This window comes from Hibiscus syriacus, unplaced genomic scaffold (assembly GCF_006381635.1).
Source record: "Hibiscus syriacus cultivar Baekdansim isolate YM2019G1 unplaced genomic scaffold, ASM638163v2 tig00000452_pilon, whole genome shotgun sequence".
In the NCBI taxonomy this organism is placed as follows: Eukaryota; Viridiplantae; Streptophyta; class Magnoliopsida; order Malvales; family Malvaceae; genus Hibiscus; species Hibiscus syriacus.
Window position 1 is genome coordinate 2166959 of NW_024061787.1, and position 14649 is coordinate 2181607.

At 29.8% G+C, this 14649-nt stretch overlaps 1 long non-coding RNA gene across 1 annotated transcript; it reads left to right on the forward strand.

Moving 5' to 3' along the window:
- Window positions 1-12064: 12064 nt before the first annotated feature.
- LOC120205821 lies at window positions 12065-12964 on the forward strand. Its single transcript, XR_005524063.1, has 3 exons — window positions 12065-12178; window positions 12298-12427; window positions 12875-12964. It is a non-coding gene; the product is annotated as an uncharacterized LOC120205821 (long non-coding RNA).
- The last annotated feature ends 1685 nt before the right edge of the window (window positions 12965-14649 follow it).

Consider the following 14649-nt stretch of genomic DNA (forward strand, 5'->3'; position numbering starts at 1 on the left):
TAACTCTTCTTGATTGACTTGGAATACACTTATTGGCATTTATAAGTTTATTTTCCTTTGGTTTCTGGGGTCAATAATCAAAATTAGTTGTTTAAACGTGCATGAGGATTTTTATAATCATTTTATTGTTTCGATTGGATTACCAATATTCACCTTCCAAAAAGTTGGATTTCACTGTTTTGAATATCATATAATTATATCGTATAACAACAACATCCTCATATACAGTAAAACTCTTTTAATTTTCTATAAATTTATAACTGTCGAATGAATGAAAATATACGGTTAATATTAACGGTAGAAAATGAGAATATATTTACTAAAAAATAATAAGTTAATTTTAATCATATATTTCCACTTATCCAATGATTCTAAATTTATATAAAATTAAAAGAGTTTAAATTACGTAAACGAATCTTAACCCAACACAAATATATAAGTATATTAAAATATAAATAACGAATTCATTGAATGGCCTTAATAACTAAAGGAAGCATTACTGTCTCCTGAGATCTCAGATTCGAATGATGTGTATTTAGTTTATAATCATATTATACTATTAAAAAATTAAAATATAAATAGCACAATCGTTATATGTCAAATTTTACATAAATATATAATACTTTGAATTTAAATATGATCAAAACATAAAAAATTATAAATATAACATGACTATAAATTAAATTAAATTTATCTGTTGACTTGTTTGTGTTAAAAATATTTTATTTTATTTTATATGAATTACGAGTCTCTCGTTTAACTATTGAAGAAATTTTAACATCAACTATTTAACAAATATATATTATATTTAGTCTTTTGTTGAACCGCACACGATTTCAGCTCTGTCTTTCACGTTCTGTTATACCAGTTCAGCGTAAAAAAGGTCAACCATTTCTACCAATTTGAAGGTTATGGTTAGGGTAGTTCCTACTTACTATATTTTTTATTATTATTATTAATATGGTGTAAGTATAAGACAATATTTGTTCTAAAATAACTCTCAACCACTAACAATTAGTTGGTCTAGTGGGATGAGACACTAGTAATTTTTTTAATGAAACAATTCTTTTAATATAAACTAAAAAGTTATAAAAAAATTAATGAATTGCTCGCGAAATTATCGAGTCGAGTTGAAATTTGCTCGACTTAGCTCGTTAAGGTCTCAAGTTGAGCCAATCCAAGTCAAGTTTTTACCGGGTCGGGTTTAAGATGCTCAACTAATTAAGCACCCCTAACTATATATAAGGGTAAACTACGCATTTAGTACCCGAAATATCAGTTTAGGTTCGATTTAATATCTAAACTTTCAATTTTTTCTAAACCATACCAACATTTAGTTTTTATTTCATTTTAATACCCACAGTTAAAAACTTAACACGTTTAGTATCTAAACTATAAGTTTTGATCCATTTTAATACCTAAACTTTCAATTTTTTCAAAACATAATGTTAAATTTTGAATGGGTGCTAAAATGAAACAAACAAAGAAATAATAAAATAAAACAAAAACTAAATTTTAGGTATAATTTTGGAAAAATTGAAAGTTTGGATATTAAAGCGGATCAAAAATAATAGTTTAGATACTAAATACGTAATTTACCCTATATATAATAAACATGTATTTGTTGAGAGAGGATCATTAGTTGAATATTTAGAATTTTTATAATATTCAAATCCATATAATGATTTAAAACTCTAATTCATTTATTACTCATATTAAATATTAATTTATTATTTAAATTAAATAACCGACACAAACATAATGATAAAGCAAGTCATTTTAATAAAAAAAATTGAAGTTATTTTTAAGGTTAAAACATCAATTAGTTTATGATTATTTTCGTATAAAATCAGATATTTTATGACTGAGATGTCATTTTATGAATCTATTTATTACTAGTTACATTTTCAACGCACCTTGAAATATCTTAATAGGACGAAGGAAATTCAATATGGACTTGTTATAACAAAGATAATAAAATTAAATAAAATTCATTCAGGTCCAATATAAAAATTTAAATTATTATAAATTTTAAATATTTTTATTGATTATTTACAATTAAATTAACATAACACTTTCTTTAATTAACAGCATAACACTCTTTAATGCATATTTAAATGATTTAAAATTTTAAATGATTATTCACTTCTTATTAGAGATTTAAATAAATTCATATTTATATAATTTATGTATTTAATATCTTAATTTCGTTGAAATATGTTTCTTATAATTTATGTTTTTTTAGGATTTTAGTAGAATGTGAATATTTCCTATGCATTTGTATTTGTAGAAATAATATTTTGATATAACAAATAAAGGGCAAAAATATTTTTAGACCAAATTGAATTTGTTCAAATATTGTAAAAATAATTCAAAGTTTTTAAGTTTTTAAAATGTGAAACGGGCCACTTTGGGCCTGGTTTCGAAAGCTCTAAGGCATAATGTAAATTTGGCCTACATGTTTCGAAACCCTCTCAAAGGTTTCGAAATCTCATGTTCAAAATGTCAAAATTTTAAATGAAGGTTTCAAAACTCCCTTTAAAGATTTCAAAACCTCTACGCATAATTGTAGATTTTTCAGCTCCCAACGGCTCTAAATCATCCTCAACGGCTAGTAACTCATTCCAACATATAAAAACAAGTTGACGACACTTGAAGAATGTGACCAACACCTATCCAAGCATTCATACACAAGAGAAAAGTTTTTCAATCCTTATTTTCTTTATCTTGTAAATATTTGTGTTTTGAGCTTAATTGTATATCCTTAGGTTTTGTTTTTGTGAGCTAAATCTTTGTAAACACCAACCTAGAGAGGTTTTCTTGTTTGCACATTTCTTATCCTTTGTAAAGGGGTTTTGGTTCTAGTCTAGCCAAGTAAAAAACTAGGGAGTTGTAAAGGTTACTCTTGATCCTTGAGAAATAAAGAACAAATTAGTGGATTTATTGGAAAATCCTAAGTGAAGAGCTTAGGTAGTGGATATATACTTCTTTGAGGAAGTTTAACCACTATAAATCATTGTGTAAATTTTCCTATCTTTATACTCCTTACTCTCTAAATTTAAAAAATGACTTTTCACCCTCTCTTGTCATATTTCGGTTGATCGATCGAGTTTCATAAATCTTAACAGTATTCTAGACAATCATTCAAAAATCAATGAATTTTCTTCTATCAAAATTCTCTTATGTGTTCTTTATTCGGTTCAAATTTTTTATATTATTCTTGTTTTAGAGTACGTTTCAATTCAATAAAATTATTTTTTTAATTTATTAAACATCTAATATTTAATAGTTGTTTTCAAAAACTATTCAAACAGTTGAAAATTTGGTAGAGCTACTAAAACTAACAGAACTGAAAGATTGATAAATATAATAATTTTAGTTAATTTAGGTAATGAGACGATTATATAAGACAAAATAATTACAAAAGTATATACATAATACAAAGTAATATATATATATATATATATGGGCAAAATCCAATTATATTGTAAAACTCTTTTAGTTTTATACACCTTTTTAAGATCATTGGATGAGAGAAATTAAAAACTAAAATTGACGGTAGAAGATATTCACTAGAAAAAAAATAAGAAATTAATCTCATTCTTTGATTTTCCTTAATCTAATGGTCCTAAAAAGTGTAAAACTAAAAGTGTTTTACACAGTGCAAGTGAATTCCTAACCCATATATATATATATAACATAAGATAATCTCTTCATTATATTAACTAAAATCATAGATTATTAGTATATTACATGAATAAACAATTTTCAAAATATATAAAACATAAATTATTAGTATATTAAAAATTAGATTAATGTGTAACATAATTAAAACATGTAAAATTAAATGGCAAACATACAATATATTTTTACATTAACTAACGGGTTGATTCAAATTAGTCAAAACGAAACCTTAAAACTAGAGGACAATAAAAAATATTTTTATTTTATATAACATGTATTATATTAAATATTTTTTTTGTTTTAAATATGCTTTCACAATACGTATCTTCCGATTACTCATTATATTTTTTAAGTTAAAAAAAACCAATATGATAAATTAGATATAATATAATATCTATTGTAAAAATAGATATAATATAATATGATATGATATATCTTTCACAAAATACATATAATATAATAAATTCATCATATAAATTATGATATTAAAAGAAAAAGGCTTAAAGTAAAAATAAGTACTTAAACTATCTTATCCTTTTGTTTTAAGCCCCTAAACTATATTTTGGTCAAACTAAGTACTTAAACTATTATATTTAATCATTTTAAGTCCTATCATTTTTTGCTTAGAAAAATGTTTTTCGCCCAATAAGATGTTGACACATCACAAAAAATTAGGTACTTTTTTGACTAAAAAATAGTTTAAGGGCTTGAAGCAAAAAAGTGACATACTTTAGGGATTTATTTTTGACAAAAAATAGTTTAGCTACTTAAAGTGGTTATATATTTTAGTTTAAGAACTTATTTTGACTAAAAATAGTTTAAGGGCTTAAAGAAAAAAAGGAATATGTTTTAGGGATTTTTTTAGTTTAAGACAAAGAAAATACTAAAGAAAGTGAATTTTGTTTATGATTGGAATAAATGACTAAAAACTAAAAAAAAAAAAAAAATCTAACCAGTAATCAGTTGCTTCTTTCTTATTTTTGCTCATCAATTTAATTTTTTTACAAGAACTTTAACGTTGATGTTGATGTTATTTTTTTTACCTTTTTAATTTTCATATCATTTCCTCTCATCTAATCAGTATTGATATATTATATTTATTATTTTATTCAGAACAATTAGATTATGACATATGTCAACACCTAATTACTCCAAATAAAACTAAAGAAAATAAATTAGTGTATTTGAAGGAAAAATTAGTCAAACTAGAGATCCTTCGCATGGGGTTACTACATTTATTATAATTCCACCAAAACCTTTATTTAAATTTATCAAATAATTTGAACATATACTATTTTATACTTATCTCATATTAATAAAAATATTAAATAACTAAGGAAAACATAATATTCAAGTAAATTTTATTTAAGTGTCAAGCTGAAGTGGATTTAAACCCATGACCTCTTGTATAACAGGTCTTGCACTTAACAATTCAGCTAGGCTAAAAATTTATTAAAATTCTATCAAAACTAATATCCAAGTGAAATATATCATTTATTTAAAAAAAAGTAAAAAAAATATCATCATCTTAATCCAATAATTTGATTCACTAAAATAATATTTAATTTTTATTGAACTAAATTATTTTTAAATCAATTAAATTTTATTTACATATAAAATATAATAATTATTTTAAAATTTTTAAAATTATATATTAAACAAATATAATAAATTACATTTTTAAAATAATTAAATATTAATTTTATAAAATAAATAATATTTAATTATATTATTTTCAAATGAAGTGAAAAAATAATTCTAAATTAACGTTCAATTTTAATCATAGTTCAGGCTAAATTTAATTTAATTAAAAGTGTAATATTATATAACTTAGTTAAATTATTAGATATTATAAAATTAGTAAAAAAATACCTAAGGTCCTTGTATTTAAAAAAAAAATCAATGTGACCCTCGAACTGTTTTTGCACTTAATGTAGCACTTAAACTTGGAAAAATAACTTAATGTGGCTATTTGACCAACAATTTCCTTCATTGATAGTTATAATGCTAATGTGACAATGCACACTGGTTGGTGATATGGCAGACGGGCTAAATTAATTTTTTTTGATGAAGTTCGATGACCAAATTGATTTTTGTGAAAGTTCAATGGCTTATTTCATTTAAAAAATAAAAATATTTTAAAATTTAAATATAAAAATACTAAAAATAAAAAATTATATATATATATATATATATGTAGGGAGAGGGGGAGAGAGAGAGGGAGGGACAGAGGGAGAGAAAGAGAGAGGATCCACTTACAATAGAGAGAGATGATCCACTTACATTGTGTAAATCTCTTTTAATTTTACATCTTTAAAGATTGTTATATTGAGGAAAATCAAATACTAATATTAACTCATTTTTTTTCTAGTGAATAACTTCTCATTTTCTGTGTTAATCTCGACCTTTAATTTCTCGCATCCAATAGTCCTAAAAAGGTGTAAATTAAAAGAGTTTTACACGGTGTAATTGGACACATACACACGCATGCACGCACGCACCCCCACACACTCGGCCTTTAATTTCTCTCATCCAATGGTCCTAAAAAGGTGTAAAATTAAAAGAGTTTACACGGTTAATTGGACACGCACACACCCACCCAGACCCCCACACCACACACCACACCCCCACCACACATACATGGGTTAGAATCCACGTGCACCCAGTGTAAAACTAAAAGTTTTACAATATTTTAGGATCATTGGATTGAAGAAAATTAAAGGCAAAGATTAACTGCTTGTGTTTGTGTCTAGTGAATATCTTCTCATTTCTTAATGTTAATCTCAGCCTTTGATTTCTCCTCTTCCAACGATCCTAAAAATGTGTAAAACATTTTAGTTTTACACCATGTAATTGGATCCTAGCCTATATATAGGCAAAATCCTCTTACACTATATAAAACTAATAAGTTTAACACTAATTTATAGTTATTTGATTTAAATAAATAAATAATTTAGATTTAATTTAAATTTATAACTCATAAATAAACATTTTTGTCGACACCGTTTTTTGCCTGGGCGGGGTGAGATTGATACCGACTCGGTGGTTTTCTCTTTGAAAAGGATTTTGAAATGTAAGGAGTCACCACAAATCATTTAAGGTGCGATTGGGACACCATAAAAACCGAGTGATTTTAATAAAACATTTATTTATTTTATAAAAGTACCAAGTTTTAAGGTTTGCGAAAATTCATAAATCAGGTTCGAAAGTCAGTTACGCGTGAAGAAGGATTAACACCCCAAAAGTACCCAAAAATTGGCTAGTTGATTACCCTATATTTAAAATCGAAAATTTTGAGTTCGATCTTTATTTAATTTGAAAATCATTACGGATGCAAAGTTGAAAGGGTATCCGTCTATTAAGATCGATAGCATTCGCCCGTAGCATAAATATGGGAGATTAACCATTGTGCCTAATAACATGACATTGCCTTAATTTTAGAAATCATGATGCGATTTTTGAAAAGGATATCGACCTATTTCGGGAATCACCAGTAGTCACCCCCTGAGCATACTTGCGGGAGATATACCATTAATTCCCTAATAAGTGAACATTGCCTTAGGTTTAAAAATAAAATGCAATCAAACAAATTTTTATTTATCTTAATTAAACTAAGAGTAAATTAAGGATTTTTCTAGCTTAAAGTGTCAAATTATGAAAATTAAGGAACCTAGAGGATTTAACCTAATATAAGCTCTAATATTATTCCATTTGATTTTTAAACAGTTATTGAATCGAATAACCGATATGGTCCCTTGAGCATTTAGGCGAGGGCCAACTCGTATTATTCCCTAAATTAAAAGTCTAATTTGAAATCTAATCTAAAATGGAGGTTCTAATATGAATTTACATTGATTTTAATATTTGAATAAATAAATTAGAACTTCGAGCAAAAACGAGGACCAAATTAAGAATTCCTAATTTAATGACTAATCTGAAATAAAAGTATTCTAAACTGGGACTAAAATGTAACCAAATAAAAAGTAACTAAATCGGAAACAAGCAGTGATCAAAATGCATAAAATAAAATAACATTAGCTAAATTAGAAATAAACAGTGACTAAATTAAAATAAAATAAACTAGAATGACAAAAAGTGTAATAAACTAGAAAATGGAGGTCTAGTGACCAAAATACAAAAATACGACAACCATAGAGGGACTAAAATGTAAATAACCCTAAAAATAAAGACAAACAAAGAAAGGTAAAATAGCAGTTTTGGTCCCCCTACAGGTGACCAAACTATAAAAATACGCTAAAAGTGGGGGGACTAAACAATAAATATATAAAAAATTACATAGTATAAAAAGAAATGGGAAAATTATGAAAAAAAAATCCTTGTCCGTGTTTGTTTTGTAAAAACGTGTGTGAGTTAGGGGAACCTAAGTGCAATTTCCCCTAACTTGTTTTATAAATACAATTTTTTTCTTTTTATAATTTTTCATTTTTTTCATTTTTTTAAAAAAAGTTAAAGAGAGAATCTTTTTTCTCAAGAAAATCGGCCGTCGCCAGTAGTTACTCCTCCTCTGACTTCCGTTGGCCACCAAATTTTTGGGTTTTGCTCGTCTCGTCACGGTGGTCACAGATATGTCCTTAGTTTTGCAAGAATAGGCCCCCAGCTCCATAAAAACAACCAAGAACGTCTCGACTTCCATCATCCCGATCTCCGCCGTCCGCCATTGGATCGCCTCGGTTTTCAAGTATGTTGCTCGCCAACTTCTCTTCTATCTTTTGACTGTTCGGATTGGGCAACAGAGACCCCAGCCGCCAGCGAGGATCCGACTGAATGGTAAAACCACTTCTTCTCTTTTATTTTTGGTTTTGCTTTGTTTTTTCGTTATTAGAATCTAAGAGTTTTTTTATTTGCTAGTTTATTTCGAAATCTAAAAAAGTTTCTTATTTTGTTGAGATTTAAACCTGGAAGCAATAAAAATACCCAAGAAAATAATGAAAAAAAGTTATTCGAATGCAAAAAAAATAAACTCAAAATGTTGTTGTTATTGCCTAAAAAAATAGTGTTACAGGATTTTTCTTGGGCGAGAAAGTCACTTTACAGTGTTTATCATTCGGTTTTACCCTTACAAAAAAAGAAAATGAGTCTTTTATTTGTTTTGCTGGTATCTTCTGCGGGAGCGTGGAGCAGCTGGCGTGCGTGGCTTCCTCTGTCATTGGGGCAGGAAATGGTGGCCCTCGGTAGGGTAGAGGAAGGATGACATTTAGTTGGGTGGGCGGTTATAGTAGTGGTTAGGGTATATTAGGGTTTTAGGTTAGGTTTGGGCCTCTGGGTCAGGTTTGGTGTTTTAGGCATTTGGGTCAGATTTTATAAAAGGTTTTGGGGTTTTGTTTTTGGTTTGGGCTTGGGTATGTTTATGTGAAACGGGAATGAAGCAAAGATAATAGAGCGTCATTTTTTACTCAATCTCTTCTTTTAAGTTGCGGGTTCTTTTCATCATGGTCTTTCCATTGGAAATGTTGATCACTCGAGTGAGGCGTTGCTAATTCAAATGCCGTGAATGAGAAAAGGTGAACAAGATTAATTATAATTATCTATTGGAAATGTTAGTCCTCGAGTGAGGCATTGCTGATTCGAAATGTCGTGAATCGAGCAAAGAAAATATTGATCCATCAAATGAGGCGTTGCTGATTTGAAGTGTTGTGAATCGAGCAAGGAAATGTTGATCTCTCAATTGAGGTGTTGTTGATTCAAAGTATTGTGAATTGAGCAAAGAAAATGTGATCCCTCAAGGAAGACGTTGTTGATTCGAAGTGTTGTGAATCGAGCAAAGGAAATGTTAACCCCTCAAGTGAGACGTAGTTTTGTTGAGTTAATCGATTGACGAATATGGCCAAGAGGGGGGTGAATTGGCAATTAAATTTTGGTGGAAGCTTTTGCGAAAATTGAAAGAAATTGCACAGCGATTTAGAGTGGTTCGACTTTCTCAACCGAAGTCTACGTCCACTACCTTAGCTATCCACACTAAGGATTTTCCACAAATTCATAATTTGTCTTTCTTTTGAGGACAAAGAGTAACCTTACAAACCCTCAAGAATTATACCCCAAATTCTTGAGAACACTCTCTCCCAAAGAGAACAATACAAATTTGCAAACTTACAAGGAACCCTCACAAGGTAGATTGTTTGCACAATTCTAGAACAAAGAAAAGAACACTCAAGAATGAATACAATTGAGCACAATAAGTGTTCTTGAAAGCAAAATGAAATTTAATGAAAAGGCTTGAAATATCAAACTTGAGGTTTGATGCTTTCTCTTTGATTCTCTCTTGATTCTAGTTGCTTGATGTTTCTTATTGATCAATGGCTTCTAAGCTTGCTTAAATACACCTTGAATCACTTCTGAACGTTGGGGATCATTAATGAAGATAATATAGCCGTTTAGTGTGAAATCAATTAATAAAATAGCTTGGAGCGTGGGGGAATCGGTACCCCATAGGGGTCTCTTTGATTCTCTCTTGATTCTAGTTGCTTGATGTTTCTTGTTATTGATCAATGGCTTCTAAGCTTGCTTAAATACACCTTGAATCACTTCTGAACGTTGGGGATCATTAATGAAGATAATATAGCCGTTTTAGTGTGAAATCAATTAATAAAAGCTTGGAGCGTGGGGGAATCGGTACCCCATAGGGGAATCGGTTCCCTCCGAGCATACTGGAATTCTCAGAGCCAAACCATTCAGGGGAATCGGTTCCCTCTGAGCAATCTGGAATTTTTGGCTTTGAGATGGTTCGAAATATTTTGTAAAATCGTTTTGAAATTATTTAAGATTAAAACTTAATTTACACTTGAGTAAGGATTAAAAATGACATTTTGAAAGATTTGGAGTAATATTTGATATTCGAATAATTATATCGAATATACTTAGAAAATCCTTTTGGAAATCTTAAAATTCATTAACTTAATTTGTTATATCGAAATATCAAATGTTTTCAACAAGTTTGTTTTAAGAAAAACAATCTCAAGTTAGATAAATCTTCTGTTTCAAGTGAAAACTATCTCAAGAGAGATAAATCTTGTTTTAAGAAAAACAATCTCAAGTGAGATAAATCTTCTGTTTGAGTGAAACTATCTCAAGCGAGATGAATCTTGTTTAAAGAAAAACAATCTCAAGTGAGCTAAATCTTATGTTCGAGTGAAACTATCTAAATCTAGATAAAATCTTCTGTTTCGAGTAAAACTATCTCAAGCGAGATAAAATCTCCTATTTCAACTATCTCAACCGAGATTAATCTGTTTTAAGAAAAACAATCTCAAGTGAGATAAATCCTCTGTTTCGAGTGAAACTATCTCAAGCAAGATAAAATCTTTGTTCGGTGAAACTATCTCAAGCGAGATAAATCTTCTGTTTCGACTATCTCAACCGAGATTAAACTTGTTTTAAGAAAAACAATCTCAAGTGAGATAAATTTCTGTATTAAATGAGACTGTCTTAAGCGAGACAAAATTTGTTGGAAATGTTGAATCTGAAGATGATTGCTCCCTCTTGCTAAGGACATCTTTTGTCTTTAATCTCATTTTTCCTAAAATATCTGTAAAGAACATGTATCTTAATGCAAATATAGTGAATGTCCTCATGAGAAGAGAAAATGTCCTTGAAAAAGATAGAATTTCAAGAGAAAATTTAATGGTACCCTCGTGAGAGGGGAAAATTAAAGCTTTTATCGTACATGATGATGGGTGCTCGATGCAAAGGTGCAAATTCATGTAGGTGTAATGCATGTTTTTTTCAACTAAGGGTAGTAAGAGGTGCTCAAGCAATCTTGGTTCTCTTTCTGATCTATTCTTCTTCATTCTCCTCCTACACCAAGGTGTACCATCGCATTTCTTTGCAAAATATTGCTTTTCTCGCTCCCTAACATTCAAAATTTTTACCTTAATTTCTGATTCTAAGCTTCTAGGTCTGAGGGACCCTTGTCAATTTCCAAGCTAAACTCTCTAGAGAGATTGTTCTATTTGAAAATATTTTCTTTCTTTTTATTTTCAAAATATATAGTTCGTTTAAGAAAAATGTCATTCTTTTAGGCTCACAATTGGAGCAAATCACAGAACATAAGTTCATTAAATATATAGTATTTATTATGTTGATGTTGTTTGGCAATATAGTAGGAAAGACTGCAACATCTAAGCTTCCTATTGATACAAGCCTTAACCTAAGTTAAAGGAGGGGGAAAATTACACAGTCCATGCAATTCAGCCAAGTCGGTTTCCATCAATGCTTAGTTGAGCATACGTGGAGTCTTATTTCAAAACACTAGAATATATGTGACAACAATGCAAGGGAATTATGATTTTCAGATTTTAATAGAATCTATGAATGGAGTCCTTATGGATATCAAACCTTTATTCTTTATTTTTTATTTTGGGGACGGGGTTATTTGTAGGAGTCAGAAATCATATAACAGATTGACCGAGATGTGATGCACACTCATCCAGACATGCACTTTTTCTCTGGGGACTCGCAGCTTGCAAAATCTAATCAGGTAACCATCTTCTTCTTTTCTTTTATTATTTCACGTGAATTTAGTGTTTTACATCTTTGGACTTAAGTTTAGATATGTATTGAATAATTTCCAGACATACATGCATATTGCTTGTTCAGGATGCAATGAGAAACATATTTAATCGTATTTTCCAAGTTAAACCCGGGCATAAGATATGTTCAAGGAATGAATGAAATCTTGGCACCTCTATTTTATGTATTCAAGAATGACCCTGATGCGGAAATGGCGGTAAGATCTCATTATTGTCCCCACCCAGTTCTTTTTTATTAAATCTCTAACATGAGATTGTTTTGATTTTCATGTATTGAATATGAAAAAAGGTTTCCATGATTTTCTTGTTTCTGTTTGCAACTCCATTGCATCAAATCCATCCCTTTTCTTGCCCCAAGATACCCAAAAAGTTTAAACAAAAACAGTAACTTTCAAATAGATTATAGCTTTTGAAAACCAGTACGGTAATGTTCATTTATCATTATTGTTATCAACTTGGCGGACATATATATATATATATATATATCATATGCACCAAATATGGAGTATCTATGCCAACCTATAGCCATATACCAATTACAATTTCAGTAAGAATAACATATATTATAGTTTCTCTGTTATCATGATTTATGATCAAAGTATTGGTTATATTCTTCAACATTTTCCATATTTTAAGTTTTACAGGTTGCTGCCGAAGCCGACACATTCTTTTGTTTTGTTGAGCTATTGAGTGGATTCTGTGATCATTTCTGACAGCAACTTGACAACAACAATATGGGAATTTGTTCCATAATTTCTAGGTTGTCACAGCTTCTGAAGGAACATGATGAAGAGCTTTGGCATCATCTAGAGATCACAACTAAAGTAAGATATCGTTGCAAAATTTAAGCATCTTTTATATCTTGACTCATGCTTGCCTCTTACCTGCAAAATTTTGAACACTTTCACCTTTATCGTTTTCCGCAGCTTATCAAGGTAATTAGTTGGGCTTGAATGCTAACTGTTGTGTTTAAATATCACACAGGTCAACCCCTAGTTTTACGCATCAGGTGGATTACTTTGCTCTTGACACAGGAATTCAACTTTGCAGACAATCTCCACATATGGGACACACTTCTTAGTGACCCTGAAGGCCTCTGATATGATTGCAATTTTTATCTCACTTAATTCTCTAGAACTTTGCTCTAAGATTAGGGGAGGAGATTAGGGATGACAACATCATAGACCGTGTTAGATTTTAATCTAACCCATCACTCAACAACCCCAAAGTTTTAATCCAACCTATATGTGGCCAAAATTTTAATCCATTGACTTCTGCAGCAGACATATATGAATGACTTTTCGAGTGTATTAGTTTAGTAATGTACAGTATGGTCACAATCCAAACTAATTATAGTACCAAACCAAATATCTACTTATGCCTACAGATGCTCTAGATTTTTTTGGCCGCCAGTAGTGAACATGCCTATTCATAGATATGGTTTAATGGATTTACTTTAACAAGACCTAAAACTTTTCATTCCAAAAGTTCATATTTCAAAGTTTGGGACCATGTTTGAAATAAATGTTTTCCCATGGCGTAACAGCTAGTGTTCGGTTCACTAATTCCGTTTCTGATCAGGTTTTCGATCGTAGGGAGAAGATTGAACTTCTAGTGGACAAAACAGAAAACTTGTAATTCCAGGTTGGTGCTATCTTCTCTTTTGTGGTTTAGTTTAGGGTTTGGGTAAGCATCATAATATATATATGGTTTTTTCATAATATCGCAGGCTGATAGCTTCCAGAGGCAAGGGCGGCAACTGCGACGAAGGATATAACTGTAGAATCTGCAAATGAAACTGATGGTAGGAAGAGCTGTAGTTGTGTTGATCATCATTTTGTGGCTTTTTGCGTGTGGGGGTTTCAAATGTTGACTTTGATCAGCCAAAGTTAAGAACCATTACAATATTTTTGATAACTTAATGTGAATATATTGTATGCAAATGGATTGCTTATATATATGATATATATTTTATTATGAGGCATTAAATGTGATTTAGTTTGATTATTTTTCAATCTACAATATATATATATATATAATTTACGAAATACAATCACGACACAAGAATGTGTGTCATCTTTTTTAATGACGTGCGTTTGAATGACACACAATGTAAGTCATACATGTGTGTCATCTTCATTTATGATAGGGGCTTCAATGACGCGCAATGAGCGTCATAAATGCACGTCATAAATGCGTGTCATAAATGTGCGTCGTATATTTATAACACACAATTGCGCGTCATCAAAAATTCATGTCGGTGACTTCAACGACAGGCATTTGTGTGTCATCCGCACCCATAGATGACGCGCAATGCGCGTCATTAAAGGGTTTTTTTCTAGTAGTGTGTAGTATTTATTTAAGGGTAAATTACATGTTTAGTACCTAAGCTATCACTTTTGTTTCATTTTAGTACCTA